Source organism: Marmota marmota, unplaced genomic scaffold (assembly GCF_001458135.2).
Source record: "Marmota marmota marmota unplaced genomic scaffold, marMar, whole genome shotgun sequence".
In the NCBI taxonomy this organism is placed as follows: Eukaryota; Metazoa; Chordata; class Mammalia; order Rodentia; family Sciuridae; genus Marmota; species Marmota marmota.
The window spans coordinates 22724009-22739065 of NW_025999949.1; the positions used below are offsets into that span (position 1 = coordinate 22724009).

Here is a 15057-nt window from a genome sequence, read left to right on the forward strand (position 1 = left end):
AGTCCAAGTTGTGGGCACGTCAAGATCAATGCTGCAGAACTTCTCTACCTGCCACTGATTTCCTGAGTCCAGGATCATCAAAACCCAACTGTCTTGTGACCTCATTTATACCAGGCTCCACTTTCTGCTAGACAATAAGGGGTGGATGAAGTAAAAATATTGCTTCATATTTCTCTAACAACTTTTTGAATATTTCTACCCAGACTATCTTTTTAAAGTGCACATGAAAAATACAGATACCGCCAGAAGCGGATGCTTTGTGTTTCCTACCACTGGACTTATAAAAGGACTTGTGTATGTGCCAATTCTCTTCCGTTTCCCTGGTTTTGCAGTTTTAGCACAAAAAGAAATAGCTTAGAAAGTTTTAAATTGTCCTTGTACTTTGAAAGTACCAAATTTTAACCACTAGACCACCAGCAATGTACTTGGTACTTGAAATATGCTTTGTGAAGTGCCTGGCACCTACTAGATACTCAATAAATGAATGGCAACCATATCATTGTGTTGTGGAATTGCGTTGTGGTCTTGCCATCCTGACTGCAAGGTACAGATTTCCTGGAAAAATAAGACGATGGCATTATGACACTCTCAGATGTACCTACTGAATGAAACATTTTACTCCTTTTTAATAAAAATATTTGTTTTAAAAAACATTAAACAATCAAAATTTAAACAAATGCTATCATAAAAGAGCATTCTTATGAACCTTTAAAAATGTGAATTAGCGAGTTGCCTATTTTAGTCTTTCCTCAATAACATTAATTTCCGCAATATTTCATCTTTGCCTTCTTTTGTAGAAATAACTGGTTTTGCTTGGGGGCTTACTATATATCTGGTGCTGTCCACTGTATGTATGATCTCATTTACTCTTCCCCAGGAACTCTGTGAGCTAAGTTCTTTTAATAGCTCCCTTCAAAGGCACAGGAACCAAGGCCTTTACATGCAGTAAATGGCTTTCCCAGAGTCTCACAACCAGAGAATGAAAAAAATCCAGACTTGGAATTCATGTTCACATTCAGACATTTCTCTTTGCCCTCTGTTAGCTTATTATAGAAACTGTGCACATTTCTTTTGCTTATTATGTTTTAGTCAAAAGTAAATTCTCAATGATTTGCCTTAACTTTATCCAAATTCAATACAGATGTCAAATGTGAAAAGCATTGTGATAGACGCTATAGTGTAGAAGACACTTAAATGTGAAGGAACTGGGGTCTTTCCTGTCAGGACTTTCTATTCTAGAAATGGTATAAACATTACACATATCACTCTAATGCAAGACAAAATAAACTGAAGTAGAGACTAACAGTTATTGACTTTCTACTGTGTGTCAGGAAATGTGTTTATTTTATTGATGTGGTCTCATTTTCTGATTTTTAGGGAGATGAATCATTGGTTCAGTTTCCTTAATAATTTGCTCTTGCACTTCATAGGAAGTGCAAGAACTAACTGTGTTAGGGTTCTCCAGAGACACCAATAGGCTAGATAGAGATTTATTATGAGGGATTGATTACATGGTTATGGAGTCTGAGAAGCTCCATGGTCTGCCATCTTCAAGCTAAAGAAACAAAAGCTGGGAGTATAGTTCTGGTCCAAGCCTAAAGGTGAGAAGCAGGAGAGTCCATAGCATAAGTTCTCGTCTGAGTCCAAGGGCCAGAGAAAGAGGAGCACTAATGTCGGACGACAAGACAAAATGGATGACCCATTTCAAGCAAGAAAAAAAACTGCCCTTCCTCCATCCTTTTGCTCTAGTTAGGCCCTCAACAGATAGGATGATGCCCACCCACTTTGTTGAAGGTGAATCCTCTGTACTCAGTCAATAGAGCTGAATTCTGACCCTTCCAGGAACACTCTCACAGAATATCAAGAAATTGTGTTAGCCATCTGCATATCCCTTGGTCCAATCAAGATAAAACTTGAAATTAACCAGCAGACGAACAAACCTGGGCTTAAATCTTGGCCTTTAATGCTTGCCTCGAGAACAAATAGTCATTTAAAAGAATTTTTTAAAAATCACTTGAATCTTAGGGATGAGCAAAAGCCTGATTGCAGAAGAAGTGATACTTTCTTCATTGGAAGAAGGAAAGGTTGGTGTTGGGACAGTGGAGAGGGCATCGCAGGGGAGGGAATTACAGTGTGAGCAAAGGAGAGAAGAGGTCAGGCTGTGTGCGGTTGAAGGATGGCCACGAACCTGGCGAATGGGGGACCGGGTGTGTGTGAGAGGCGAGGGAAACACGCCTGAGAAGGTTGGTTTCCACGGAGGAGGACTTTCTGTCGTCAGGTGTGGGGAGACACTGGAGATGTGGGCAAGTCAGCGACAATGTGACCAGGGCTGCTCTTCAGGAGTTCAAGCTGACCCATGGCTGATGTCACTCCTGCTGTCTGGTCCCCAAACTGCCTTTTCTTTGCTTCTCTTTCTCCTGTGCAATGAAAGGAAGAAAGTTTCAAGGATTTAAGAAACAAAAAGAAAAGTTCTGCTCAATCTGAATTCCCGGTACGCCCCTCCTGTAAGAGTTTCTTCCCTTAAAGTTTATGAGGAAAAGTCCCTCCTCAGCGAAAATGGCTAATGAATATATTCCAAAAATTTTTAGCTCTACTAGTAATGGAGAAGTACTAATTAAAATTAAATGAGTCAGTACCAAATTAGTAATAATTTTAAAAATTGATAGCACTTGGCGCTTATGGAGACGTGGTGACTCAGACACTCACAGGGATGAACTCAGAGGAAATGACTTAAGACAGATTTGTATCCAATAAATAGAAATTATGTAGAATAGTTAAAATTTTGAAAAAAAATTCTGATGTCCAATCTTAAATAAAATAAAATAAGATTCAGGGGCTGGGGATGTGGCTCAAGTGGTAGCGCGCTCACCTGGCATGCGTGCGGCCCAGGTTCGATCCTCAGCACCACATACAAACAAAGATGTTGTGTCCGCCGAAAACTAAAAAATAAATATTAAAAAAAAAAAATCTCACAATTCGTTTAAAAAAAATAAAATAAAATAAAATAAGATTCAGTCATTTTGTCTAACATCAAGCAGTGTAATTATGACTTAATAAAGTTTTAACCTTAAAAGCAAATTCACTTATATATACAACATTTGAGAACTTGAACCTCTGGGCATCACAGGCAAAGCTAATATTTTTGTTGCTTTTCTGCATCAGCTTCATTCTCCATCTTCACCTTCCCAGAGATATCCTACTATTTTGGGCTTGTAGTTCACAGAGTTAACATTCCACATAGGCATAGAAAATATATATTATTTGGGTTGCGTGTGTTTTTTCTTTCCCCTTGTACCAGACTATATGTATTTTTCTGCAACTTGAATTCCTCACTTATGATGCATTTTTTAATCATGTGGGAAAATATTTATGGCAAACCAAGTGAGAAAAGCAAGAGAAGGTATTATATGGGTAGCATGTTCTCAAATGCGCACAGTAAACTCTTGCTTAGGAGTGAGACTAAGAATACCTCAAAGGTAATAGTAGTCTACTACTTTATAGATGTATGCTTTGGGGAGAGATTTAAAGAGAATGTCTTTATGCCAAGAGTTAATAAATGGGATAGCTTCAAATTATAAATCTTCTGCACAGCAAAGGAAACAAAGGCATATGAAGAGAGAACACAGAATGGAGAAAATTTTTGCCAGCTACTCGTCTGACAGAGGATTAATATGTAGAATATAGAAAGAACTCAAAAAACTTTACACCAAAAAAGTAAATAACCAATTAATAAATGGGCAAGTGGATTAAATTAATGAATAAATTTAATGACACTTAATGCATTTAATGAATTAAACAGATACTTCCCAAAAGAAGAAATATAAATGCCCAACAAATATATGAAAAAAATGCTCGACATCATTAGCAATTAGCGAAATGCAAATCAAAACTACACTGAGATTTCACCTCACACCAGTCAGAGTGGCAGTCATCAAGGACACACACAACAGGGGTCGGGGCTGCAGCTCGGTGGCAGGGCGCTTGCCTAGCACCTGTGAGGCACCACATACAAGTAAATAAAATAAAAGTATTCTGTGAAAAAAAAAGAATATAAGCAATAATAAATGCTGGCGAGGATGTGGAGAAAAATGAACACTATTACACTACTGGTGGGAGTATAAATTAGTACAACCACTATGGAAATAAATATGGAGGTTCCTCAAAAGACTAGGCATGGAACCACCATATAACCCAGTTTACCACTCCTTTTTATTTAAAGAATTTAAATCATCATACTCTAGTGATAAATGCATACCCATATTGATAACAGCACAATTCACAAACTAGGGAACCAGCTTAGGTGTCCATCAATGGGTGAATAGATAAAGAAAGTGTGGCATATCTTGCTCTTTTTTTTTTTTTTTTTTTGGCGGTGCTGGGGATTGAACCCAGGGCCTTGTATATGCAAGGCAAGCACTCTACCAACTGAGCTATATCCCCAGCCCCCAACATTCGATCAACAAATAAATGAAAAAAATGTTTAACATCTTCAGTAATTAGAGAAACACAAATCAAAACTACTCTAATATTTCATCTCATGCCAGTCAGAATGGCAATTATCAAGAATTCAAGCAACAATAAGTGTTAGTGAGGATGTGGGGGAAAAGGCACACTCATACATTGCTGGTGGGACTACAAATTGGTGCAACCAATCTGGAAGGCAGTATGGAGATCTCTTAGAAAACTTGGAATGGAATCACCCTATGACCCAGCTATCCAACTCCTTAGTCTATACCCAAAGAACTCAAAATCAGCATACTATAGTAATGCAGCCACATCTATGTTTATAGCAGCTCAATTCACAATAGCTAAACTGTGGAATCAACCTAGATGCCCTTCAATAGATGAATGGATAAAGAAACCATGGTATATATACACAATGGAATATTACTCAGCATTAAAATAGAATAAAATTAGGCACTTGTAGGTAAATGGATGGAGTTGGAGGATATCATGCTAAGTAAAGTTAGCCAAATCCAAAAACCAAAGGCCAAATGTTCTCTGTAATAAGTGGATGCTGATCCATGATGAGGGGGGGGGGCATGGGGAAAATGGAAAAACTTTGATTGGGCAAAGGAGGGGAGGGGACATGGGGGCAGGAAAGATGGTGGAATGAGATGGACATCATTACCCTAGGTACATGTGTGACTGCACATATGGTGCGATGCTACATTGTGTACAACCAGAGAAATGAAAAGATGTGCTGCAATTGTGCACAATGAATCAAAATGCATTCTGCTGTCATATTCACCTAATTAAAGTAAATAAAATAATTAATTTTAAAAAGGAAGTGTGGCATAAAACACAATGGAGTTTTATTCGGCCAAAAAGAAAGAAAATGGATAGAATTAGAGACAATTATGTTAAGCACAATAAGCCAGACTCAGAAGGTGAGGGCCATGTTTTCTGTCATATGTGGAATCTAGAGAGGAAAAAAGAAAAGAAAGTTGTGTGTGTGTGTGTGTGTGTGTGTGTGGTGGGGGTGGTCCTCATGAAAATAAAGGGAGTTCAGTAGAGGAAAGGGACCCGGGATGAGAGGTGGAGAAGAAGCAGGGAGTGATATTGGCCAAATTATATTGCTATATTGTGCGCATGTAGGAATATATAACAACAAATTCCACCATTATGTAAAACTAAAATGCACCCAAAAAAAAGTGGAAAGAGAAAAAATAAAAAGACTGTCCTTTTCCTATTTATATTTTCTGGTTTTATCCTCAGATTGAGTACATATTAATTTTATAATCAGAATAAAGTTATGAGAATATGTAGAATGGATCAGAATGTCCTTTACCTGGGGAATACCAGGCTTCCTCTTCACTCCACTTCCAGAAAAGTACATTCCACCTCATTCTCAAGAAGAGGAGGGACCCTCCCGCCACCTCCCTTTATGTATGTCATAGGCAGTGACAGAAAATTGTCACCTCTTAGCCAGAATAGCTTTAGAATCTTTATCACAGTAATTTCAAATAACCATGTTCTTTCATACCAAATAGAACATTCTGAGGTACAATCATCACACTTAATGCTACTGTATGTACTGTATGGTGCTTGTCATTTAACCAGGCTCCTAAGTCGTTCCATAAGCACAGTTGTCTGGTGCCAGGTGGAGGTGGACAGGATGTGCTAGGAGGATCCACACGCCCCCGCGCCCACCCACCCCTCACCTTCTTCCTGACATTCATCCCTAGGAATCCCATGGGGCCCTGTGCCTGAGCTGTGCTTGTACTTCTATTGTCTAGTACAGTGTGCAGCTCCTAGTAGGCACTCAATGAATGCACATCAGATACAAAACAGGAAGTAACAAAGAAGCTGGGAGAAAAGAGAGAACATTCTGTAGGTTGTTACCTTCCCCAAGAGGTTGGGGGGGGGTGCATCTTAAATTGAACATGCCTGTTATAAAAAGTACAAAACCAGGGCTGGGGCTCAGCGGTAGAGCACTTGCTGACCTCATGCAAGGCCCTGGGTTCGATCCTCAGAACCACATAAAAATAAATAAATAGAATAAAGGAATTATGTCCAACTACAACTAAAAGATAAATATTTTTTAAAAAGTACCAAACCAAGGCATTGGGAGCAGAATGTAGGTCTTCAAAGGAGCCGGAGTCTGTCCATGCCCCACTCTCACCCCTCAGCAAGTAGCTAAGGGCTTAGGAGTGCTACAGGGAGCCCCTGAAGGCAGGGCAAGGTTGGAAGACAAAAGTCAGCAGGTGCATAGGTGAAGGGCCCCTCAGAGGGTGTTGAGTCCTGCACAGCACATGCAGCAGGGGTGTGAGTGCCTGGGGCAGGCAGCCGGCAGGGAGGGTGGTTTGCATGGGGCCAGCCCTGAAGCTCGGTTTCGGGAACACGGCTGTGCCCCACACCCCTCTGCTTGGCCTTCCCCACTGCAGCTCCTCTCCTTCCCTCCCGCCCTGCTTCCTTCTTTCCTTCCAGTTCATACTGACTTCTACTGGAAGACGCTGTGGTTGGCACCAAGACGCAAGAATGAACCGCCACAGCCTCTGGCCTCCTAGCTCACAGGGAGGAAGGGTGACATTTGGTGACCCAGCGATGAGATCAGCGTTGTAAGAAACCCAGAGGAAGAATCCCTGGGGGTGGAGGTCAGGGGGCCAGCCTGCAGGGGGCGTTCTCGTGGGGAGATGAGGGCCTTGGCGTGAAAGAGTGTGCAGTTTTATGCAAGAACAAAACGAGGGTGGCAATGTTCATGCCACTTCTGGAGGGAACAAGAAAGGGGTGCAAGGGAATGGCCACCCCTCCCTGCCCCTACTCCTCCTAGGGATGGCTGTTCCCAGGAGCTGCCATAGCTGTGCCCCTGACCTAAATTCTTCTAGAAATCCAACCACGGACCAGTCCATGGTTAAGTGGTTACTCAGGACCTCAGAAAGGCCTCAGGTCAAGGGGTGACTGCTAGTCAAACAGAGCTATTTGGGACAGTCCCAGCCAGTTGCTCTTGTGAAAAGGCAGGGGTTGGTCATGTGGGCAGCATATCAAAACTTAATTAGAATAGTTAAACAGGCATGAGCGTTCATAGCCCCTAGCCACACGTCCCTCCTTCTTCCAACCCACTCTGGGTCCCGGGGCAGGCGTGGATGAGTGTGCCCGGGGCTGGAGGCAGATGTGCCAGCCTGCCCGCCTAGTGTCAATAGAGAATTGGGGGTTGGGGCACATGGCACCATCTTGTGTGGGCAATGGGTTTGGGTGAACAGTCTCTCTGTGGGGGTCTTGTTCCATCACCATGGGGATGCCACGCCGGGTCTCCAGGCCAGTTCTGCAGATCTATCCAGCAAAAGAACTCCGTGTGTGCCTTCCTGCCCTCTAAGGATGAAGGACAGCTCCCTGCCAGGACTTCCTGGGGCCCATCTCTGTTTTGGAGCTACTTCCTCTGGCATTTGAAAAGTCTGCAGAGGAAATTTTTTCTCATGGGTCTCAGGAATTTTGGCTCCCAGGGCCCACTCTGTTTTGTTTGTTTTTCTTCCCTTTAAAGAACAATGTGAAAAATGACTTCAACCTTTTCTTATTATAAAGGCATATATGCTTCATTCGTTTTTAAAAAGTAGAAGATACAAACAACTGAAAAGAAGAAAATGAAACATCTCTATGCAGCCAGATCTTGGTTTCTAAATGCCAATATCCACTACAAGCCACCAGTCCCCATGGAGAAGTGGCTGATTCCAAGGTTACAGCATAGAGAGGCTGAGAGAAGTCTGGAACGTCTAAGCTGTGCCAAAAGGAAGACAAGAAGGGCTAAGCAGGCAAACACACAAAAAGATTACGGAGCATGTCAAAGAGGCACAGAAGCATGCGTGAACAGCCCCCGCTGGGCAAACTGGCCAGACCTAGGATAAATTCTGAGCATCAAGATAAAAATGGACAGTGATGAATCTTAACCCCTTGCATAAAATAACTTTCGATAATAAATAAATGTGAAGCTCTTTCTTATGATTAAGAAGCATAGAAGGAAGGATTACATTTTTAAAAATCACCATTCTGCAACTATGTAGTAAAAATTGATTCAAGCAAGATTTAGCATTGAATCCTCAATAGGTGGGGAAGAAATCTGATAAGAAATAGGAAATTTCCAGTCTCCAAGTGTCTTCATATGAATGATCTGAGAAGGAGAGATAGAAACCACACTGTGGAGAAGGCACAAATGATGACTAAGTGATACAACTTGAGTGGCACTAGTAATACTACTGAGGGACAAACAGACATCATGTGTCCCTAGACATGATACCTTGAGAAAGACACAACATTACATAGGATGCTCCAGCCAGAAATGCATAAACGGAGCCAAATTATGAGAAAGCATCAGACCACCTGAATTATATGGAGGACAACCCCTTGGTCCATGAGAGTCAAAGAAAGGCTGATGTGCTGCTTCAGATTAAGTAGAAAAAAAGAGTTAGGGGGCGTAGTTCAGTGGTAGAGCTCTTACCTAGCATGGGTGAGGCCCCTGATTCCATCCCCAGTATTGCAAACAAAATAAAATAAACAAACAAACAAACACACCTGCTATGCTATGTACTTTGAGGCAATTGGTTCAGTTGGAATATGGACTGTAGCTCACATAAAAATATTGTATCAATAGTGTATTTCTGGAATTTGCTGATGGTTCTACTGTTAAGTAAGAGAATATCTTCTTTCTTAAGAAATGCACACTGAGATATTAAATGGTAAAAGGGCATGCTTACTCTCAAATGTTTCATAAAAAATAATTATGCAAGCACAGATATAGAAAAAGAGGGAAGCCAGAATGTATGTGCATGACAGAAATAATAGAGAAGAGGCCCTGGGTCAAAACTTGGCCACTCTGGGTAATTGGTATATAGAGTTGTTTTTACCACTCTTAAAGCATTTCTGTAAGTTGGAAATTGTTTTAAAACAATACATTTAAAGAAGTACAGAGTGGGTGTGGTGGGGCATGCTGTGATCCCAGGGAGACAAGGCAGAAAGATTATCAGTTGAAGGCCCACCTTGGCAGCTTGGTGAGACGCTGTCTCAAAATACCACTCAGTGGGAGAGTGCCCCTGGGTTCAATCCCCAGTACTCCCCAAAGATAAACAAATTTAAAAACAACAGTGGACTTACAATTTTTAAAAGTTATTAAGACTTAGCTGTAAAAATGAAACACCTGCAATTTTATTAAGCCCAGGTCATCCTTCCGGTTACCAGGGTGGTTATCAATCTGGAATAATTTTTCAAATAAAAGTGGAATCGGAATAAAGCTAAGTTTTGTTAGTAAAACCAAGTATCACAAATCGTTTTTTTCTGTACATGCACATTAAATACATATGATTTAGAACTGATTGTAATTATTAACAGTATTTTTCATTATTTTGTATTATTTAACTTCATCCAATTACCTTTATTCAATCTTAACTGCCAAAGGTACATTGCTGCCAGTTTTTCTTACTATTAACAAGGCTTCTTAGAATATGCTTGTAGATAAATCAGAGTGCAAACACGAATTCATCCTAGGATAAACTCTTAGAAATGGAGTGCCTGGGTTAAGGGGCAAGCATTTTTCATGTGTCAAAAAAATTTCAAATTCCTTCCCCCAAAAGTTTATTTATTTATTTATTTGTTCTTCTTAGTTACACCTGGCGGTAGAATGTATTTTGACATATCATACTTACATGGAGTACAACTTCTGTTTTTTTGTACCTAGGATTGATCCCAGGGACCTTAACCACTGAGACACATCCCAGTCCTTTTTTATATTTTATTTTACAAGACAGGGTCTCCCTGAGTTGCTTAGGGCCTCACTAATTTGCTGAAGCTGGCTTTGAACTCGCCATTCTCCTGCCTAAGCATCCTGAGGTGCTGGGATTATAAATATGCACCACCACACCCAGCCAAAAGTTTATATCAATGCATCGTTTCACTGATTCTATAGGAGAGAATCCTTCCCTTTCCCTCCAACCACATAATTTTTTCCTCTTCTGATTTTTGCTAAATGCAATAGGGGGAAAGGGTCTCTGCTTTATAGCTCTGATTTTTATTGCTGTGATAACGAGTGAGGGTGAACTTGATTACTTGTATTTTTCTTTTTCTAATTACAACTAATAATGTATTTGATCAAATCTTATGACACATTGGTTGTAAGACACATTATCACTATTTTACATACCATTAAACAAAAAAAAATGCATCCCAAGTTCTGGGATGTTAAACATGTGCATTTAGAATTTGTGAAATAAGTTCTTTTTAAAACTACCTAGGAGAGCACTGGTCTGACAGCTCAGAATCAAGGCAGGAAGTGAGGCTGCCCTGGAACCCCTGTAATTGGGCCTGTTTCTCACCTTCCAGAATGATTCACCGAGTCCTTTAGGATTTTTCAGAACCTGAGTCATTCCTAAAACAAAGATAGTAATCCCTTCCTTGACCAACTTGTTTTTCACTTTTACTACTGTTTACTAAACACTAACGTTCTCTCTCAGCCAGGGTCTGCACAGGAGGAGTTTGCAATTTAATGGAGGAGACCAATAATTGTTCTGCCTGGGAAGTCAGATAGTGCTAACTTAATCTTGTGGGATTTATTCATTCAGCAAATAGTTATTCCTCCTCTAGTGTGTGCTGAGACTAGCCTTGGTGATGGGTTGTGGGGTATTTTGGAGACATGGGGAAGGGACAGCCCTTCTCTAAGGATCAGAACCATGAATTAGAACCATCAAGAAGAGACCATTTCCCCATTGCATTTGGCAAAGATCAGAAGATGAGAATTGATGTGATTGGAGACAAAGGGGAAAAAATAAATGCTCTCAGGAAAGGAAGAAGGAATAGTAAGGTGAAGGAATGGGACCTTAAATGATGTGTTTGGGAAATGGGAAGTGACCCAAAGGGTGGGAGAAGCTCTGGAGGATGAAGCTAAGAATTCAATATTATTAACCCTGTTTGGCTGATGGGGAAACGGAAGCTCAGAGAGGGTATGCAGTGTTGTGGGGTCCCACGGCTAACAAATGTTGTACTGGTTGGGTTAATCTGCCTGTGTACTTGGTTCTCCACCCCCTCCCTTAGGAGAAGGAGACACCATCTTTTATCCTAAGTGCCTAGCACAATGAGGTCTCATCATGGATGTGTCCTTTATATGTTTGTTGAATGAGTGAGTGAATGCGACAATGGACTACCAGAAGTGATGGATGACAGGTCTCTTCCGGCAGCCCACAGGCTGGGCAAGTCTGGGTTCCAGAAATGTTCACAGCGACTCTGCCTAGGTGTTCCTTGAGGCCTATACTGTCCAGTCCCTGGTTCTGCATTGCCCAGATTGTACCAGGACGTGGCTTTATGTTCTGATCATCCTACATGGGACCCCTGCCAGGTCTGAGAAGGCAGCCTGCGTTGCAAGGACAGGCAGTGCCTCCTGGGACCTCAGGGTGAGGCAGCCAGGCCTGTTCCTGGAACGGCCCCTCTCCGCACAGATTTTCCTGGAGCAGTGACTCAGGGGCGTGGTCTGGCCATTTGGGCATATCTTGTTTCCAGGGTGATCTGCTTCACGAGAAGGATGAGTACAGGCTCTATGAACTGCAAAATGCTGCCCTAGCAGGATGGATGGCCATTTGGTGTTGCTCCTAATCTCGTGGAAAGGGTTCTAATAGGGATGGATCTTAGTAAGCATGTCACGTGTCCTCTGCCTCCATTTCACAAATGTGACCAGTGAGGCCCACAGAGGGAAAGTGTCCCAGCCAAAGCCACTCAACAGGAAGGAGATGCAGGAGAAGTAGCACCCTGATAAGAGGCTTGGGTACCAGCAGAAGCTTGGGTACTAGGGTCCCATCTCACCTTCACCAATTATCTTCTGGAAAAAAAGCTTGGACCAGTGAACCAACTTCTCTAAGCACCAGTTATTTTAAGGGCTGTTGAAAGGATTAATTAAGGTAACAAATGGCTGGAGGACTCTCCCCTTCCAGAGACCTGGATCCACAGTCACCAGCTCTCATTTCCCAAACAGAAAGGTGCTTCATTGTGCAGAACAGCAGGTATCCAGAGAAGAGTCGGATCAGAACATCTTGTTTCTGCTCCTGTGAGGGGAGGATGTTTGTGCGGGGACTGGAGATAAGAATTTGAGCAAAGGCCAAGAATGTCATCCAGTGGCTGTCGGTATCAATGGCAGGTAGCATTGAAGTCAGGGGAGCCTCCAGAAGTGAACTGGTGGCAGGGTTTCTGAAAGCAGCAATGAAAAATGACTCGAAAGCAAGAGAGCATGGAGGGAAAAACATTGAGCCAAGCTGTGACCCAGCACTTTCATCTAATTTAGTCTTTACCACAATCACTTTGCACAAAGGAGGACTTGAAAACTCAGGAAGGGCAAGAAACCTGCCCCAGATCATTGATGGTAGAACCCAAACTTAAACCACTACTAGAAATTATGAGAAAAGAACAAGGGGTATTTGGGCTGATTTCTATGAACTAACATAAAAATAATCAGAAACAAGAAGCAAACTGTTCACTGGAATCCTCTTTTTCCTTCAAAGCCTGACTTACATTGAATCTTCTACCTGCTTGATCATTCCAAACAAAGTGGTCTTCTCCTTATTCCTTTAAGTGAGATTAATATATATATATATATATATATATGTATTTGTAGGTGAACACAATACCTTTATTTTATTTTTATGTGGTGCTGAGGATCAAACCCAGTGCCTCACATGTGCAAGGCAAGCGCTCACTGTTCAGCCACAACCCCAAGGTTTTTTTTTTTTTTTTTAATGCTATTTTTACTGTACTCATGGCCCCTTCACCCTGAACCCATTGCATGCTTTGCTATCAGGGCTTCTCAGCCAGCAGAAGTGCAGTTCAGCAATGAAAGGCTCATAAAGGCAAGGAGAAGGCCCGCGACCACAGTAGAAGGAGCAAAATCTCCATCCCAATCCTTGCCCCATCACTTGCCAGTGGTATGTCATTGTGCTCTTATTTTACTCCTCTCAATTTTCTCATCTTAAAAATGAAAATATTAATATCGTCTTGCAGGTTTGTTCAGAATTAGAGATGAAATACTTGGAACTCCTCATGCCTCTCATATGGAACCTCCGTTTGCTCTGGCTTTGTTTCCACGCAAAGGGACATCAATGCATGTAACACTCCTGGCTTCTTTCTGGTCCTGTGCTCACACTTTCCTGGGGAGGAGGAGTGAATGACCTGGTTGGCAGATTTGGAAGTACTTACTTTTCCTTTGGGCCCAGCTGCTGACACCAGCACACATTCCACTTGGCTGTTAAATTTTTCTGGGGAGGCTCACTTCCTCAGGAGGCCACCACTGTCGAGGAAGGGGTGTCAAGTCATCTGATTCTGGTCAGCAGGAAAAAGAAGTCCAATGTTTCCATGAGCCTAGGCTGGGCCCTCTAAGATGGCTCTGTCATTTTGATCTCCACAGCCACAGTCCTCTCTTATTTTAAACGGTTCAGAACTGGGTGGAGAATACGTGAAGATAGTATCATTTAGAAACCTGCACTAATCTCAGCATGCTTAACATCGACATAGGAGCCATTAATTTGCACCAAAGCCAACCTTCTTGTGCTTCTAGTGCCAATTCTGCTCCTCCTTTGTCCTCTTGGGTGACTCCCTTGCCATGTTCTGTACCACGGCTCAGGTTCCTTCCCACCTGCCCCCCAGGGCTTTTCCCAGCAAGGCTGACCTGAGCTGGGACACTTCCTTCAACCCTGCCTCAGAATAAGTGAACTGCCAAGAAGCAAACACACACCCACCTCACTGGAAGCTTCTTACAGTACGTTTTCAGTTCTTTGTTCTTAAAGGCAAGATCTCTGATGCGCGTAGGAGGCTCTTTGCTTGCTTTCCCTATTAATGTGAACATGTGAATGAAGGTGATAGCAATGTGAATTTTCAGAAATCAAGGTTTAAAAAGTGAGAGCCACCCAAAGCAGTCATCCTATGATCAATTAGCCAGAAGTAGAACCCAGGAACAGTGGGATTTAAACACACACACACACACACACATACACGTATTCACCCAGCACGTCCCCTTTCCATCCCTGAGATCTTGAGCATAATAAATCACAGGGAGGAAATCCATTGCAACATTTACATGGGTTGAGGAATTCTAAGTGATTTTTACCTTCTTCTTAAGAATTTTCAGTGATTTTTAAAGTAAAATTTTTATGTGTGTGTTGTAATTTTAATCAAAAGAAAAATTGATTAAAAATAAAACTCACCTGAAAAGAAAAAAAAAAAATATATATATATATAAATGATTTTGAGAGACAGAAATTATTCCTCTATCCTTTAGTTATACTTGTTGGGTACCTACTAGTTATCAGGCACTGTGCCACTTGCCATGGAGGATGCGACGTACATAAACAGGACTCTTGTCCTGAACAGGATGTGGCAACATGAACACCACCTGCTCCACTTGAGAGTTGAACAGGTTGGGGAGCTAAGGTGATCGCAAGGTAAGAGAGGGACCAGTAGATTGTCTCTGATCAGTTAAATGAACTATTACTGAGATCTATGTGCCAGGGCCTGTCCTGGATGCTGGAGAGGCCAAGCCAAATAGGGTGGGTGCAGTAATTGACGTCAGGAGGAAGGTGGGGAGTTTGGAGAAGGCTT

The 15057-nt window shown here is 41.9% G+C and overlaps 1 long non-coding RNA gene across 1 annotated transcript; it reads right to left on the minus strand.

Annotated features, from left to right (window-relative positions):
• Window positions 1–1941: 1941 nt before the first annotated feature.
• LOC125616542 lies at window positions 1942–13895 on the minus strand. Its single transcript, XR_007347189.1, has 2 exons — window positions 13660–13895; window positions 1942–2417 (listed from the first exon to the last, which is right to left on the minus strand). It is a non-coding gene; the product is annotated as an uncharacterized LOC125616542 (long non-coding RNA).
• Between the last annotated feature and the right edge of the window lie 1162 nt (window positions 13896–15057).